Here is a 14,998-nt window from a genome sequence, read left to right on the forward strand (position 1 = left end):
ATAAATTTGAAAATTGTCAAAAAATTATTTCAGACAGTACACAACATAAAATACGTTAAATAAATTAATTACACACAGACCAGTGTTTTCAAGCTTTTGTTTCTGTTCTATGATGCTTGAAGCTAATGAAAATGACATTATGTTGTAAACAAAAGTCGGAGTTTGCCCGATCTTATTCATTATAAGACTGGGCTGTTCCTTTTGTAGGAGAGCAGTGGAAATATGATTTACTGTCCAGATCTACTGAAGCTCAGTTATATTCTTCAAAAAGAGAAATGTCCATTAATAGAGCTTCTCATTTTATGTTCAATGTAAGCCATGCTAGGTTGAAGGAAAATAAGTGCTTAAGAGAGGGAGAAAGACGCAGAGTGGATGGGGATTACTCATTTTGTTTTTCTTTGCAGCCTCTATCTTCTCCTATGACAAGACCGTCCATAATGGGTTTTCTCATCTTTTCATGTGAGGTAAAATGAAATGCATTCAGCTGAAAGGAACTGGCTCCACATGGGGTTCTGGCACAAACATAACATGATTTTACCTGCAACAATAACAAGACTCCAATCCTTCTCATGCCTCTTTTAATTCATAATGCAAACCCTGTCAAGCAGAATTTGATATATTTAGAAAGATATTCTCAAACTGTTTCACAATTTGAAAAGGGATATCTTTTTAAGTGAACTACCAGGAACTGACCAAAATTGCTTAGATTCATGCAGCTAGAATTTACTGCCTCTTATTTTCATTTTTGGCTTGAAATATTTTTTCCATCCTTGACCTTGGCTGTGCAGCCTTCTTAAATTGATTTCTCTAAGAGTTTCAGATGAAGACTTTCATGTCTGCTGCTTCGGAAAAAAATAAACTCGGGGGGGGGAAAAGGAGATGAGAAAAAATACATTCCGATAAAAGCATAATTCAGTCCATTTGTAGCTTTTTGGGAGCTCTGATGTAACCAGAATGCCTTCGAATTTCTCTGCGATATTACATTAGCCTTAGAGTGGTGGGAGAGCTGCCACTGCTGCCCATGCTTCAGACACAGAGGGTGAATTAGTATTTGCATTATAATAACGTTTGACTTTTGTTGACCTGCATTGAGGAATAAATGTGAGTGGATCTACCACATTAGCAGATTCATAGCTGATTTGCAAACTGTCACTTGTGTTTCCAAGTGTTTGCAGCACTTTAGTGATAATATTCAATGGAAGATCTTAATCAGAATTCTCTTTTGTCTATTATGAAATAATACATTTGGGAATTTTTGCAGGCTTTTGACTGTTTCATAATGCTAGCTGTACTAATTGTTAGTGCAAATTGCAAAGTCATCCTTAATAATAATTAGTCACAGGAAGCTAGAAAAACATGAATTGTAATTCTGCTCTTGTGGTAGCAGTTCTTTTAGTTCCTAAAGAAAATCAGAATCACCTAAAATAGGCATCACCATGTCAAAGCTTTACAAAACCCAGAAATCAACACACTCAATTTTTATGTTGAAAACTTGATGCCATGCTTCTCTTCCAGAGTGAGGAAAAAGCAAACTTTATAGAAACAATATGTTTATGCTAGTCTTGCATGGAGACAAGTTCATTTTTTTTCCTCCAGACTTCATGATTTAATTTTCTATTGTTTCATTGTAAGATTTTCTGGTTAGTTCACAATAATAGACTTCAAATATTTTACAAATGTCTCTGGAAACTTCACAAAAGCATTATCAATGTTATCTTCTAGGTCAGAAAGATTTTAGTCATCCATTATAAGTTCATGAAATGAATTTCATTTCATGCTGCCATTTGACTCTATGTGAAAAAAAGATCAACATCCACCTAAGACATAATCCAGCTGCAAGCAGTTATGGCAATGGGAATCTTGTCACAAGAACAAGACGTACTTGTGAAAGTGTATTGACAGTCAGGATAAAATTCTGGTCATGATCTGATTTGCTAATGATAAATAACAATAATAATAATAAAAAGTTGAATGAAAGAAAGCATATTGTGGTTTTACACTTTTACAACCACTGCCATTTATTCATAATGTCTCGAAATGCATTTCAAATGATCCACAATTATACAATAAAAAGAGGAATTAAATGCAAGCTAAGATCTGTGAAAAAAATTTAATATTTATGGAGAGGATTATAATGTATTTTACTTCATTGAAACTGTAAAATATAACTCAATGAATTACTTGCACAAAATTCTTGCAAAAATGAAGCTCAACACAACAAGAATGCAAAAACCGTCATTAGAGGACATCCTCCAAAGAAAGTAACACATTCTGTAGCTTATAAATATTTATTATGTTTATAAGATGCAGTTATTTTCTCCACTGTGAGGAACTGCTTATAAAGTATGATTTCTGGGAGAGGCAATGGGGAGAGTGCAGACATACTTTTAAAATACATATTTTAAAAGTATTATAAAATAAAATACTGTGACATATTTAAATGTTTGGGTTGGCTGGGTTAAATTGGACTATTTATGTTTTTAAAAATATTTCCTGTACTTGAAAATCACCATTAAGAAAAACTTTCTGTGTTTAGTGATTTTTTTAATTATGCATTCTTAACAATTTGAGAATAAGCCATTGATTTATTTCTTAAGACAGAATAACAGGATTTTCCACTTATTTATCTTTTGTTTCTTTTGTTTCTGGAGCGTTTTGGACAGAAACGCTTAATGTCAGATTCACTTCATGAAGTCAGAAGAAAAAATTCAAATCTTGGTTTATGATGGGAGATCAGAAAAGTTTTTTTTTGTTTTTTTTTTGGTATACCTCATATTCAATGGATTAACATGTAGATTACGTAATAGTTGCGATGGTGACTTGATTATTCGGTGCAGACATTAAAATCTGTTAATGTCTATTTTACATAGATATCAATAACTGTGAAGGAATCTATAAAAACAAATAAAGAGCTTTTAAATTTTATGTTGAAGGTTGAAGTAAAAACTTTGGAAATTCAAAATTTTAGGTCAAAGCTGCAATGCAACATAAAATTGCATTTTATGTTACCTCCTGGCAACAACCTTTAAAAACAGTCTGAAATAAATAACCTGAAAAGCAACATTGATTTGCAGTGGAAAGGTTTTTTGAAACAGTCCATTTTCCAGACAAAAAAATAAAAATAAACAACAGGTTTTTTTTAGAACCAAATGGAAATATAAAAACATGCAAAATGTGAACTTTGCATACTAAGGGCCCTTTGATAATCATTCATAATCAGCAAATCATTAAGAAACCTTGATTATTCAAAGAAGAATTAAGCTGATTGGCATGAAAATAAAAATAATCTCTGACTCAGAAAGGGTTCAGTGGGCATAAAACACATTGCCAGAAGGTTACTCAGATATCATCAGAGAGTCCTTATTTAATTTTGGAGAGTAACCCTGTTATACTTTCTAATGAGGGCACAGTAGCCATAACACATGGTGATGGCGGAAGCCTGTCTGGCACCTTGTGTTCCTGACATTTCTGTCCAACCTCGGGCTTCAAGGAGAGGGACAAGGACTGCAGAGGAGGGCAGTGGAAAGAGGAAACATGCAGGGGAAATCTCACCTGATCCACCTTCCTGCTCTGCTTGTTTCCCGCTGGAGAAACAGCCGACTGAGAGCACGACCAGGCTGCTAATGAGGGCAAAGCTGGCATGCCGTGATGCTTTTATTCACTCCAGCCGCTGCTGTCATTACCAAAATAAGTGAAAGGATATGTTTGAAATAAAAGAAAATTTCTCAGACTCAAAAAACTGAATTGTGAAAGTGTATATTTTCCAAACATGTATTTCTCTAATTCAATCTGGATCAACTCACACAGAGAAAAATAAGCAGTTAGAGGATTTTAATGAACAAATCTTTGGCGCTCGAACCGGCGGAAGACTAGTGAGCGTAGATCGCCGGGGGGGAGATGCTGAGTTCGGCGAAGCTCACTAGTCTTACCCCCCGGTCCGAATACTGATGATGGAGCAGAGCCTTGGATGGAGGAGCGCGTAGGGCGCCTGGAGAATGGTCATCGGGCTGAAGGTGGAGATGGGGAGGAGGTGGGCGAAGCACAGCTGACGAGCAGGCAGATCCCCGGAAGCTCGTCTTCTTGAATGGACCGCTTGACGTTGATTGGCTGGGACGCGCGAGGGCGCCGATCCTGATTGGCTGCAGCAGGGTGTGACGTGATTGAAGAGGATCAGCTGTGATGTAGATCAGCTGTGTTCTGTCTCCCAGCTTGAATTTACGCCTAAGCTCCATTTCAATCTGGATCAACTCACACAGAGAAAAATAAGCAGTTAGAGGATTTTAATGAACAAATCTTTGGCGCTCGAACCGGCGGAAGACTAGTGAGCGTAGATCGCCGGGGGGGAGATGCTGAGTCCGGCGAAGCTCACTAGTCTTACCCCCCAAAAAGAGGGTGCCGGCCGAGGCCTAGCTGCCTGCAGTCCGACGGACTGTATGCAGGCTCTGAAGCGGGGCCTGCAGTCTGATAGACTTGTTAGGCGCGAGCCGCATCGTTGGCGGGGGCCACTAGGCACGAACCGCATCATTGGCAGGGGCCACTAGGCGCGAGCCGCATCGTTGGCAGGGGCCACTAGGCGCGAGCCGCATCGTTGGCAGGGGCCACTAGGCGCGAGCCGCATCGTTGGCGGGGGCCACTAGGCGCGAGCCACTAGGCGCGAGCCGCATCGTTGGCAGGGGCCACTAGGCGCGAGCCGCATCGTTGGCAGGGGCCACTAGGCGCGAGCCGCATCGTTGGCGGGGGCCACTAGGCGCGAGCCGCATCGTTGGCGGGGGCCACTAGGCGCGAGCCACTAGGCGCGAGCCGCATCGTTGGCAGGGGCCACTAGGCGCGAGCCGCATCGTTGGCGGGGGCCACTAGGCGCGAGCCGCATCGTTGGCGGGGGCCACTAGGCGCGAGCCGCATCGTTGGCGGGGGCCACTAGGCACGAGCCGCATCGTTGGCGGGGGCAGCTAGGCACGAGCCGCATCGTTGGCGGGGGCCACAAGGGACTGACAGACGTATACAGGCCTGATGAGCATGATGTGCTATGAGGAGCGGAGGGGGGACCGGTTGCTGCCGGGCTGAAGGCTGAGGATCTCTGGTCTGGCCGGTTCCCCTTGAAATTTAATGGTTAAAAATGGCCCAAAAAAAAAAAAACTACATCGCCATGCTGACTGCTCACCTGATGACCTGGAGCGTTGGGCTTCGAGCACGGTTGCGAGATTGGGTCTGATGTAGGAAGTGAAGGCCGAAGATGACCAGCGGCCAAGCTGGAGGAGGGAAGCGATGGGGACGCCTTGTGCTGGGGCGGACGTAGCAGCGCCTATTCTAAATGGATTTCCTGAATAATGATCGGGGAGAAGGCCGCCTTCTCGTAAAATAGGGCGGAGGTGGCGGATAAACGAATCTGCGGTCGTGGGGAAGCCTACGGGAGCTATAAACTGGGGTTTAGCTTCCTGATAGATTTGATGCCTTTTGCACACGAATTTGAGTGTGGCACGGAAGGGGCAAGATGGCCGTCTATGCGTGGAGTGCGTGATTAGGAGGGTGCAATGGTCGGGGAAAAACTTGATATCGGAGATTGATAAATCTTTTGGAGGGTTGAAGACTGGAGAAGCTGAGGCGAACTCGCCCGACCTGAGGAAACCATAGGATGCTTGGAGAAGAGCGCAGGAGAGGAGCGCTTTAACGTAGTTGGAGAAAGTACAAGCTCGGAGCACGGTGATGAGCTTTATGGGTAGAGGGAGAGTGATAGGCTTCAGCGGTTGGGATACCTGGTGGAATGCTTAGAGGTCAAAGAGTAGAAGTTTCGCGGCTGGGTTCGAAAGGAGACTGGGTGCTGTGCTTGGTTGCGAAAGTTTTGCGTGAAGATTGATTCCTGCGAACGACTGAGAATATAGGGGATTTGACTGACGAAGGTTGACAGTGGGTGATGAAGGCGAGGACGTTGGACATGGTGACAGAGTATGAGGTAGAATTAACAGCTCCTGGCTGAGGATCACCGAGCAGGTGGTTGGTACGGCGAAGCTTAGGCAAGAGGGCTTGGTCGACCTAGCTGACCTGTTGTCTGCAATATTGAGGCGCAGCGATATTGCGGGGCGATGTTGTACAAGTACTACACTCTGGTGAAAGAATAGGAACCTCTCCAAAATGTGACTTTTGTAGAGTCGGAGTCACTGACTGAAATGTTACTTGGTTAAAAGTCTTAAAGTATCTGAAATGCCCTGTACTTCGAAATACTTAAGTAGAAAAGTATATACTTTTTTTTTTTTTTTTTTTTTTTTTTTTTTTTAATACCACGCTGCTGTTGCGGTGGCCCTCCGAGGGGCGCGAGCCGCGTTGTTGGAGGGGGCCCTCCGAGGGGCTGGAGGGGGCCCTCCGAGGGGCTGGAGGGGTTGGAGGGGGCCCTCCGAGGGGCGCGAGCCGCGTCGTTGGCGGGGGCCCGCCGAGGGGCGGAAGCCGCGTTTTGAGCTGTGAATGATGTGTCAGCGCTAACTAAAGGCCGAAGGCCGCTGGTCTGCCGGATTACTAGGTAAGAATGTGTTAAAGACTGTCAGTGCTCCATCGCCAGGCATTTGAAAGATACTCACGTAGCGGATAAGAACGTTGAGCTTCACGCACAGCTGAAGTTCAGTCCGACATGAAATGGAAGGCTGGGGATGGCCGATGGCCGAGCGATAGAGAGAAGCTGTAGGAACACTTGGACAATGGTTATGCTGAACCGGCTGTGGGTGCAGAATAGATAGTAGTGCCTTTCGTTTGGGAAGCTTATGAGGAGGTTGTAGTGGTCAGGGAAGGATTGGGAACGGACTAAGAAATTCGAACGATGCTAGGAAGGAAGCGGATGATGGGGGCGCTTGGTGAAAGACGACCCTTTGTAACGGAGATACCTTGACTAAGGATCGAGGAGAGACTAGATGATGTGCTAGATCGCTGAAGCGCTACACAGAAAATAATTCCGACAGGCAGAACTGGACGTGACAAGTTTGGATCAACAATCATCGAGACGGTGAGTGATGAAGGTGAGAACTGGACGTCTTAAAGTATCTGAGAGAGCTGGAGGAGTAAGGGAGACGGATTCATAACTGAGCAGGACTTGGTGACTGATTGCCGGACGACGTAAACGAGGAAGTAGTAGAAGGGCAAAACCCGATTTTGTGCCATTACGTGCTGAACACAGGAAGGGATATAGTGTCATTTAGTCGAGCGTTGGTTCTAAGAAGGATGGATCAGCTCAGGGAGAGTAATGGCCGTGAGTAGTGACAGGCAGCAAAGACCTGGCTTCTTTCATAGGCTGAGCGAGTTCTACGGGGAACGCAGAAGAGGAAATGAATGAAAGGTATAAATCTTGATTGACATGATCGTCACTTCTAAATTTGTCCAGCAGATGGTAGCAGGAGACCATGAGAAAGCCATGAACTGCGTTATCATGAGCTTGAGACTTAAATTCCCATAATACATTCGAATTGCACGAATATACAAAAAACTACTGAAATACTGGTGAGACTTATATTAATTTTCGGACTAGGCGATTATGCTAAATGCTTGTTTAGCGATGAGCGTGGGCTCTTAACGCCAGAGGTTGTTGGCAACTTGAGTTTAAGACAAACCGGTTCGCGCTGAATTCGGGAAGTAGAATAGCAGATGCGTACCCGACGCCTTAGAAAACATGTATTGCCTTAAGCGCCGCTCTCTGGTGGCCAGCTAGAGCCGCACAAGAGATCGACCAACTACGCGTATTTAAATGAAAAATAGGCAGAATTACGGGAGCTAAACGAGATACTCAGCCAGCACAACCCCTAAATATAAAGAAGCAACAAAGAAACAAACCCTTATCGAACCAGACTTAACACCCGGACTCGTCCGTGACTTTAAAGAATCACGTCCTGTTTAAATAAGCTGAAGCTGTGGCAGACAGCCTGAGGGCCTCTGGGATTAGAGGGCAGGGTGTGCCGAGGAGCGACTGGGCTCCTGGCGGAATGGAGCGATCTAAGCCAGCAACTGAGGCGAGGGCTTCGGGCCGGGCGGGGAATGCCGGAACGAAATGCTGAATTGAGAGCCGATTAGGCTGAGATGAGGTGAACCCAGCTCGCTGACTGCACTAAGCGTTCGGTTGTCCCTGAGACGTACAGATTGACCCGCCCAGGGGCGACATGAACATGCATTGAAGTGCTGGTGCACTGACTGAGAGCTGAGCGAACGGCTGATGAACGGACAGGAGCGGGTACGTCTTACCTGGCAACGCCCTCGATGGGCGGGAGATGTTATGGTATGATGAGACTGAAGAGCCGGCTGGGAGCCAAGACACGGAGTGAGCGCAGTGGTCCGGAGGCAGCGTACGCCCGGCGACGAACAGGAGGAGACCGTCCAGGTAATGGAGCCAGTTCATGATGAGACAGCAGAAACAGCAGGAGGAACCAAAGCAGGTCTTGGGGACAACCTGCGCACGACTGCGGGGCAGCGTCGGAGAGCCGCAGCAATTGAACGATCGTGAGCCGGAGCAGGGAACCAGTCGGATGACGGAATGTGACCACGACATGAAAAGGGAAGATGTCCCGCTTCGACGCCGCCGATGGAGGCCGAAGGAAGGCTAGGAGCGGCAGTAGGATCTGTGAGGAGCCACTGGAAGATTAACGAAGTGCAGCCGGCGGCCAAGGGATGATTCCTGGACCTGAGCGGTGAAAGAAGGGAAGGACATCTACGGTGCTCTGCAGACCAAAGACGAAGCACAGCTGACGAGCAGGCAGATCCCCGGAAGCTCGTCTTCTTGAATGGACCGCTTGACGTTGATTGGCTGGGACGCGCGAGGGCGCCGATCCTGATTGGCTGCAGCAGGGTGTGACGTGATTGAAGAGGATCAGCTGTGATGTAGATCAGCTGTGTTCTGTCTCCCAGCTTGAATTTACGCCTAAGCTCCATTTCACTTGGGATAATGCTTTTTGCAAGTATCCAAATCATCACATGGTTTCATGACTCAGCCTTCTCCATTTATAAGGTATTTACACTGTAGTGGCTGAAGGGTTTTCCATTACATGTAAGAGATAAAAGGTAACAAGGTTCCACCAGTGGTGAGTAAGCACTTTTCTGGACCATTTCATTGTGCTTCAGTGTGTGAAAGAGTTGAAAGGCTTGCTTTGTCCTTCTGTCTAATGTATGCCATTAAAGCTGAGCTGAAGAGTCGAAGAGACTAGACTGAATAATACATTAAAATAAGAAAACAGAAAAACTCAAAAAGAAAGAAAAGGACTGGAGAGATTTTAAGTCTTGTGTGCAACAGAAGGAGATTTTGAAAATACATCAGAAACATGAACAAATATTGAAATAAACTCGAATGGACGGACGGATGGACGGATGGATAGACATAAAATAAATGCAGAATGGAGCCTTACTGTTTCAAATCTTCTTGCTGTGAATTAAAAGTATTTTTTTCTTAATTTCCATAAACAATAAAATTGAGTAAATTTGAATTATGAAAATAAATTTGCTTCATGGGAACATAGCAATAATAAAACACACAAACTTGTAACTCTTGTGCAAATTGAGGTCACTTTTTCCACAGTGTCGAAATTAGTGTATTTTGTAAAACTGCAATGGAAAAGATTTTTCCGCATCACCTGAGTCATGTGATCAACAACCAGGTGTTACTACTGGTGCAAACGACAAAGATGAAGACAGGAAGTGCTAGGAGGATCATTTTTAATGACTTATCACATGATTTTAATTGTGTTTCCTATTAGATGGAAACACTGCTGTTACATTTTTTTTAATAAGCAACTGATAATGTGGACAATAATGGCATGTTATATTCAAGTTGTTTGAAAAATGAACTATTTAATTTTTCTCCCACAACTTGAGCTGATAAAAATTTAATGCTTTAGGTTCATTCCAAGTTCACTAAGATGCTGTCTGACACTCTTGTTGATGTTTCAAACATCGTCTGAAGGAAATACTGGAGGGAGTGAAGCTCAAACTGACAGAACACAGGGAATAAAAAATAAAATATTAACAATGACTTTAAAAAAAATACAGAAACATTTAAATGTAAAAATTTGAGGGAAAATATACAGATTGTGTTATGAGAACTGGATATCTGTGGTTCAGGTTGGTGGTAATTAAATGACAGATGAAGGTTATTTTACTTATATATACAGCCTCATCTCACTTTATGTTCTTTTGTTTTCCCTTCAGATGCCAAGACTGGGGTAAACTGCGACTCCTGGGAAGTAAATGTAAACATTTACAACAAGTAAAGTTCATAATGAAATTAGCTCTGTAATGTTGCGTCTTCAAATGAATCTTAAAATCAAATAATATAAGATAAACTTTATGTATATTAATATTGTTTTACATGCAATAGCACAAAATAATGACATTTCTTCCTAACTTTTGCTGGTTTTCCTGGTGGTTCTCCGGAAGCAGACATTTGATTTTAAATTGCCAAAAGGCAATCAGCCTTGGGATCAAAGCTCTGAGGAGGTTTCATGTTCTGGGTTTTATTTTTTGACTTCTTGATTGCTGGAATCCCCGCAAAAGGTCTAAAGTGGTCCAGTGTGTTAGCAAAGAGGCTGTCACTGCGCTGCAGTTGGTCTCAGTGGGATGTGAGGCCACTGATGGTAAAAATAAATCGTTCAAACAGAGCTGACGCATTCTGGCTGATTCCCAGAAGACAGCAGAATTAGTCCTGGCATGCATGAAAAAGAGAGCAAACAAATAAACAATGAACATAAAAGCAGGGTTTTAGAAGGAAATAGAATTATAGCTGCAAAAAGACAGACTTTACGCAGTTCCATCTACACTTTAATCCTAGTAAAACTGTATTAAAGTCATCTTTAGTTCTTGTAAATCTTTAAATTAAAAAAATTGTGTCACAGTTCTTGAAACATCTTCTCTTAATACCTTGTAAAACGTCTTTTTGGCAGAGATCTTTCACTGGTTCTCTACTTTTGTCTTGAAACCTGGTTCATATTTTCCTCTCGTCTCTGTATTTTACACCACAAATTTAAATATTAAATCAGACGTCTTGAATGTCTAAGGATGCTTAAGTTACTGAGTAACTTAAGTTACTTAAGTTGCCAAACCAGATATTACTCGGAGCAGATGGATTATGAGATCCAGGTCTTGAACAGAATGTGTTGGAGATGAAAACAGAGATGCAGGGGAGGAGATTCAGAGATCTGTCACCGAGAGGTTTGGAGGGAGGATCAGAGGCTGGATTGAAACCAAACAATGACTTCTATTTGGAAGGAAAAAATAACATGAAGAGTGAACTTAGACATAGTAGGTAAGTTGGGAAACATAAATCAAGTTTACACAAAGAAGGGCAAACACCAATTGTCTGGCAGAATTGGTTTGATTGAGGGTCAAAACTAGGAAAGAAATATTTTCAGTTTTCTGCTCCATTTTCATGGAGCAACAGATTCTGTTGTCATTAATGTTTTTAAGGCTATTCTGACCGATTTTGAGAAGGAATCGTCTGTCTGTAAATATTCCAACTGAGGAATCTTTCAATTTATTTATTTATGACAATGTTTTTGATTTTGTTTTGTATGTTCTGTAATTTCCGTGTGCTGCTGCCAGTCTTGGCCAGGATTTTCTTGCAAAAGAGATTTTTAATCTGAATGGGATTTTCCTGGTGACATAAAGACTGCGTAAATAAATTAAATAGCATCATTTGTTACATTTTCAACTGAAGCTGTTCTTTTTTATGCCGCACCTTTAAAACAAATAATCCCTTTTTAAACCTGTTCACCTCTGAACAGACGTTTTGAACAAAACCACTGAAAGAAACGACACAAAAACCACAGAGGAAGACATTCAGTGCAACTTCCTTTTTCACAAAACGTAAACGAAAAAACAGAATGGTGTCAGATTTAGACAATTTAGGATTTCTCTTTTGATTTTGGCAAAAGACGACAAGAAGTTTCTCCCGCTAACAGCAGATTTGCCTATTTGTTTTGGTTGTATTTACCCAGAATGCCCTGCGCTGTATTGCTTTTGGAGCAATTTCCTGTCCACTTGACATTCACATGTGCATTTGAATCATGTTACAGTTCACAATCCCCAAACAAACCCGATATTGAAAGGAGGGACTTCATAAAGACGGCTGATCATCAGTTTAACTCTCCAACAGCTCTTTAAACCCCCATCAGCTACACCTGCATCAAATGAGTGGTTAATGACCAAATCTTTGCAAAAGTTAGTCATTAAATTCCCAAGGAGGAAATTCAGCCTTGTGATTTGATGTGTTGTAGCAGAAATGCATCCAAAAGTTGCAGGACTTGAGTTAAAGTTAATAAAAAAATAAATGCCAGGATTTCATCTTATCGCTCTTTGACATCCACCATGTTGAAACCAAAAGGCTATTTTATGCAAATTTAAATAAAAAACAATAATAAAAACTTTTTTATTAACTCTAAGATCTTAAAAGTGAGGTTGGGGGAAAACAGTTTTTTGTTTTTATTTTTATTTTCCTTTCACCTGACTTGACCGAAGTAAAGATTATTGGCAATAAGAACTGACAGCAGAAAGTTCATTTCTTCTCATCCTTTAAATGGACTTGAGGCTCTCCGAAGACATTATGAAGCTCCTGCTGGCAAAAATTACTCTTTAATTTTTCTCTCTTAAGAAAAGAGAGAAAAACTTATCCTTTTCCCCTACAAGTAATTTCGATATTTTCTTTGAATTATCTTGTGGTGCACCAAATACTCAATAAAGCAGTTCCATCTCTGAGAACATTAAGTGAACCGAATAGATTAGGTTTCCAATACAAATGATATTAAGATTATTTTATTATTATATTACTCTTATTAAAAAGGCGAAAGGGAGATTAATAAAAACATTGTGGAAAACAATTTTAATTTTGCTCTCAATAAAATTTAATTATGTTTTTAAGGTTAGATTTGACTGCTGTCAAATAGCCCCAAGTATCCAAGTCACCTTTTCAACACTGATATATAATTATAAATTCATTCAGTGCCGCCCAATGGATCTGCAGAAATCACATGTGTTTCCAAGGAAACCAAATATATGCAGCTGAATTTTAGGGAATATGAAAACATTTGTATCTTATTCTTGTCTGTTTTGTGTTCTGTGAGAACATGCTTTGCAGAAACAAAAAAAAAAAACTTTCAATAAATGTATTTCTGTAAAAGGTTAACATTACCTTCAATTGTGATTAAAAAAAAGCAAAACAGGGAAATAGATCCATTAGAAATAATCTTCCTGATAGATGTAATTGGACCTATTGCATTAATCTAAATTACATCAAATTGCTGCTGCATATTACTGCTACATATGAGTGTACGTAATAAGAAATGTCACAGCTAGAGGCTGAAGACCCAGTCAGAAAGTTCTGAAAAAAAGAAAGAGAAAACCTTAAACCTCTAAGTCCGGTTTTTAATCCCGTTTATTCCACACATATTGACTGCAGCTCGGTTTTGACTCATTCCTGGAAAAAAAACTTTTCCATCAATCACAGATGCTTCTGTTTGGAGGAGGATTAGGGCCAATTATAAAAACATGACTTTTCTCACAAGATTAAAGTCAGAATTTTGGAAAAAGTCACAATTTCTCTGGAATTTCTTTCCAGAAAGAAGTACTTTTTAAAAGTAGAAACAGTGGGCGCTGTTGAGCCAAGATGGAGTGAGGACGGATATTTCAGAGCTCCTGCAGGCTTATTAACATTTTCGATCTAAAATCCACAACTGCTCATTAATTGCAACCTAAATCGCAATAACAAATATTTTAGACTATAAAGAACTCCTTTCCACCGGAAGTTATTTGTTAAATGGCGGATAAACTTCGTAAATTCAAGTACGACGGTAATACGGCAAAGCTAACTGCTAGCACCAGAACCACGAGGCAGCGGGGCTCCAGAAGAAGACGACCCCAACCTAAGAGTCCTGATATGAGTGAGGAGCTGAAAGCCGATATCCTAACCTCTATACGAGGGGAAATCTCCAAAATTATAAGGGAGGAAATGAGGAGTGCGCTGGCCGAAGAGTTCACCGCTCTCAGAGCTGACATCCACGCAGTGAGGGCCGAAATAACTAGCAATGCCACCCCATTCGCGCAGATATCACTTCAATTGAAGCGGACATTGAAGACGTGAAAGGTGGACTGTCGACCTGGTCTGATGAGGTAAATACTCTGCAAACTACCGTGGACTGAACTTCGGAACGAGCTGGTGAAGATACGGGACAGGTGCGAGGACATGGAGGGGAGGATGAGGCGCGGAAATGTCCGTATAGTTGGAGTTGAGGAACATCCGAATTCCGCTAGTCCCAAAGAGGTCTCAAAAATCATCAAAGAAGCGCTCCAAATGGACCGGGATGTAAAAGTCGATCGTTCACCCGATCGGCCGCTCCGACAAAACCGGGGGACGGAGCCAGACCCCGTGCGATCATCGCCAAGCTGCACTATGATGGAGACGCCGCTGACATCCTGAGGAGAGCCCGGGATAAAGCCCCGCTGACCTACCAGGGTAAAAGAATCGCGATTTTCCCGGATTATACCACCAGTGTGGCCAAGGCGCGCGCAGCCTTCACCGAGGCACGGAAAGCTCTGCGGGGACGGAACGATGTGCGCTTCGGATTACTTTATCAGCAAGATTCAAATCACATACAAGGAGGACAGCAAGGAGTTTCGGGATCCGTAAAGGGCCATGGACTACATACGGAAGACCATCCCGGCTGCAAACGCCTGGGACCGAAACGTAGGGAAGCCGTGAATGCTAATATGGCACAATTAGGTCCAGTAGATCTCAAATCTGAAATAAATGTGCCTTTAATTGCTTAAATCCTGACTGTGATGGTGTTCAGCAATTGTACTTCTATAAACTGGTACATTTGAAAAGTACCGCAACAATGTCACTTTAATCTTGTTACTTTACTAAGTCACGTTTAGCCTTAACTAGGCTGTATTAAAATCACCAGTAGATTTTATGTTGTGGGTTAAAATACACATGCTTATACTCCCCTGCAGGAGCCTGAGGTTCCACACTCTTAATTTCTCTTTGTTG

The sequence above is a fragment of the Poeciliopsis prolifica genome, unplaced genomic scaffold, assembly GCF_027474105.1.
Source record: "Poeciliopsis prolifica strain line A6 unplaced genomic scaffold, Auburn_PproV2 SCAFFOLD006, whole genome shotgun sequence".
NCBI lineage: Eukaryota > Metazoa > Chordata > Actinopteri > Cyprinodontiformes > Poeciliidae > Poeciliopsis > Poeciliopsis prolifica.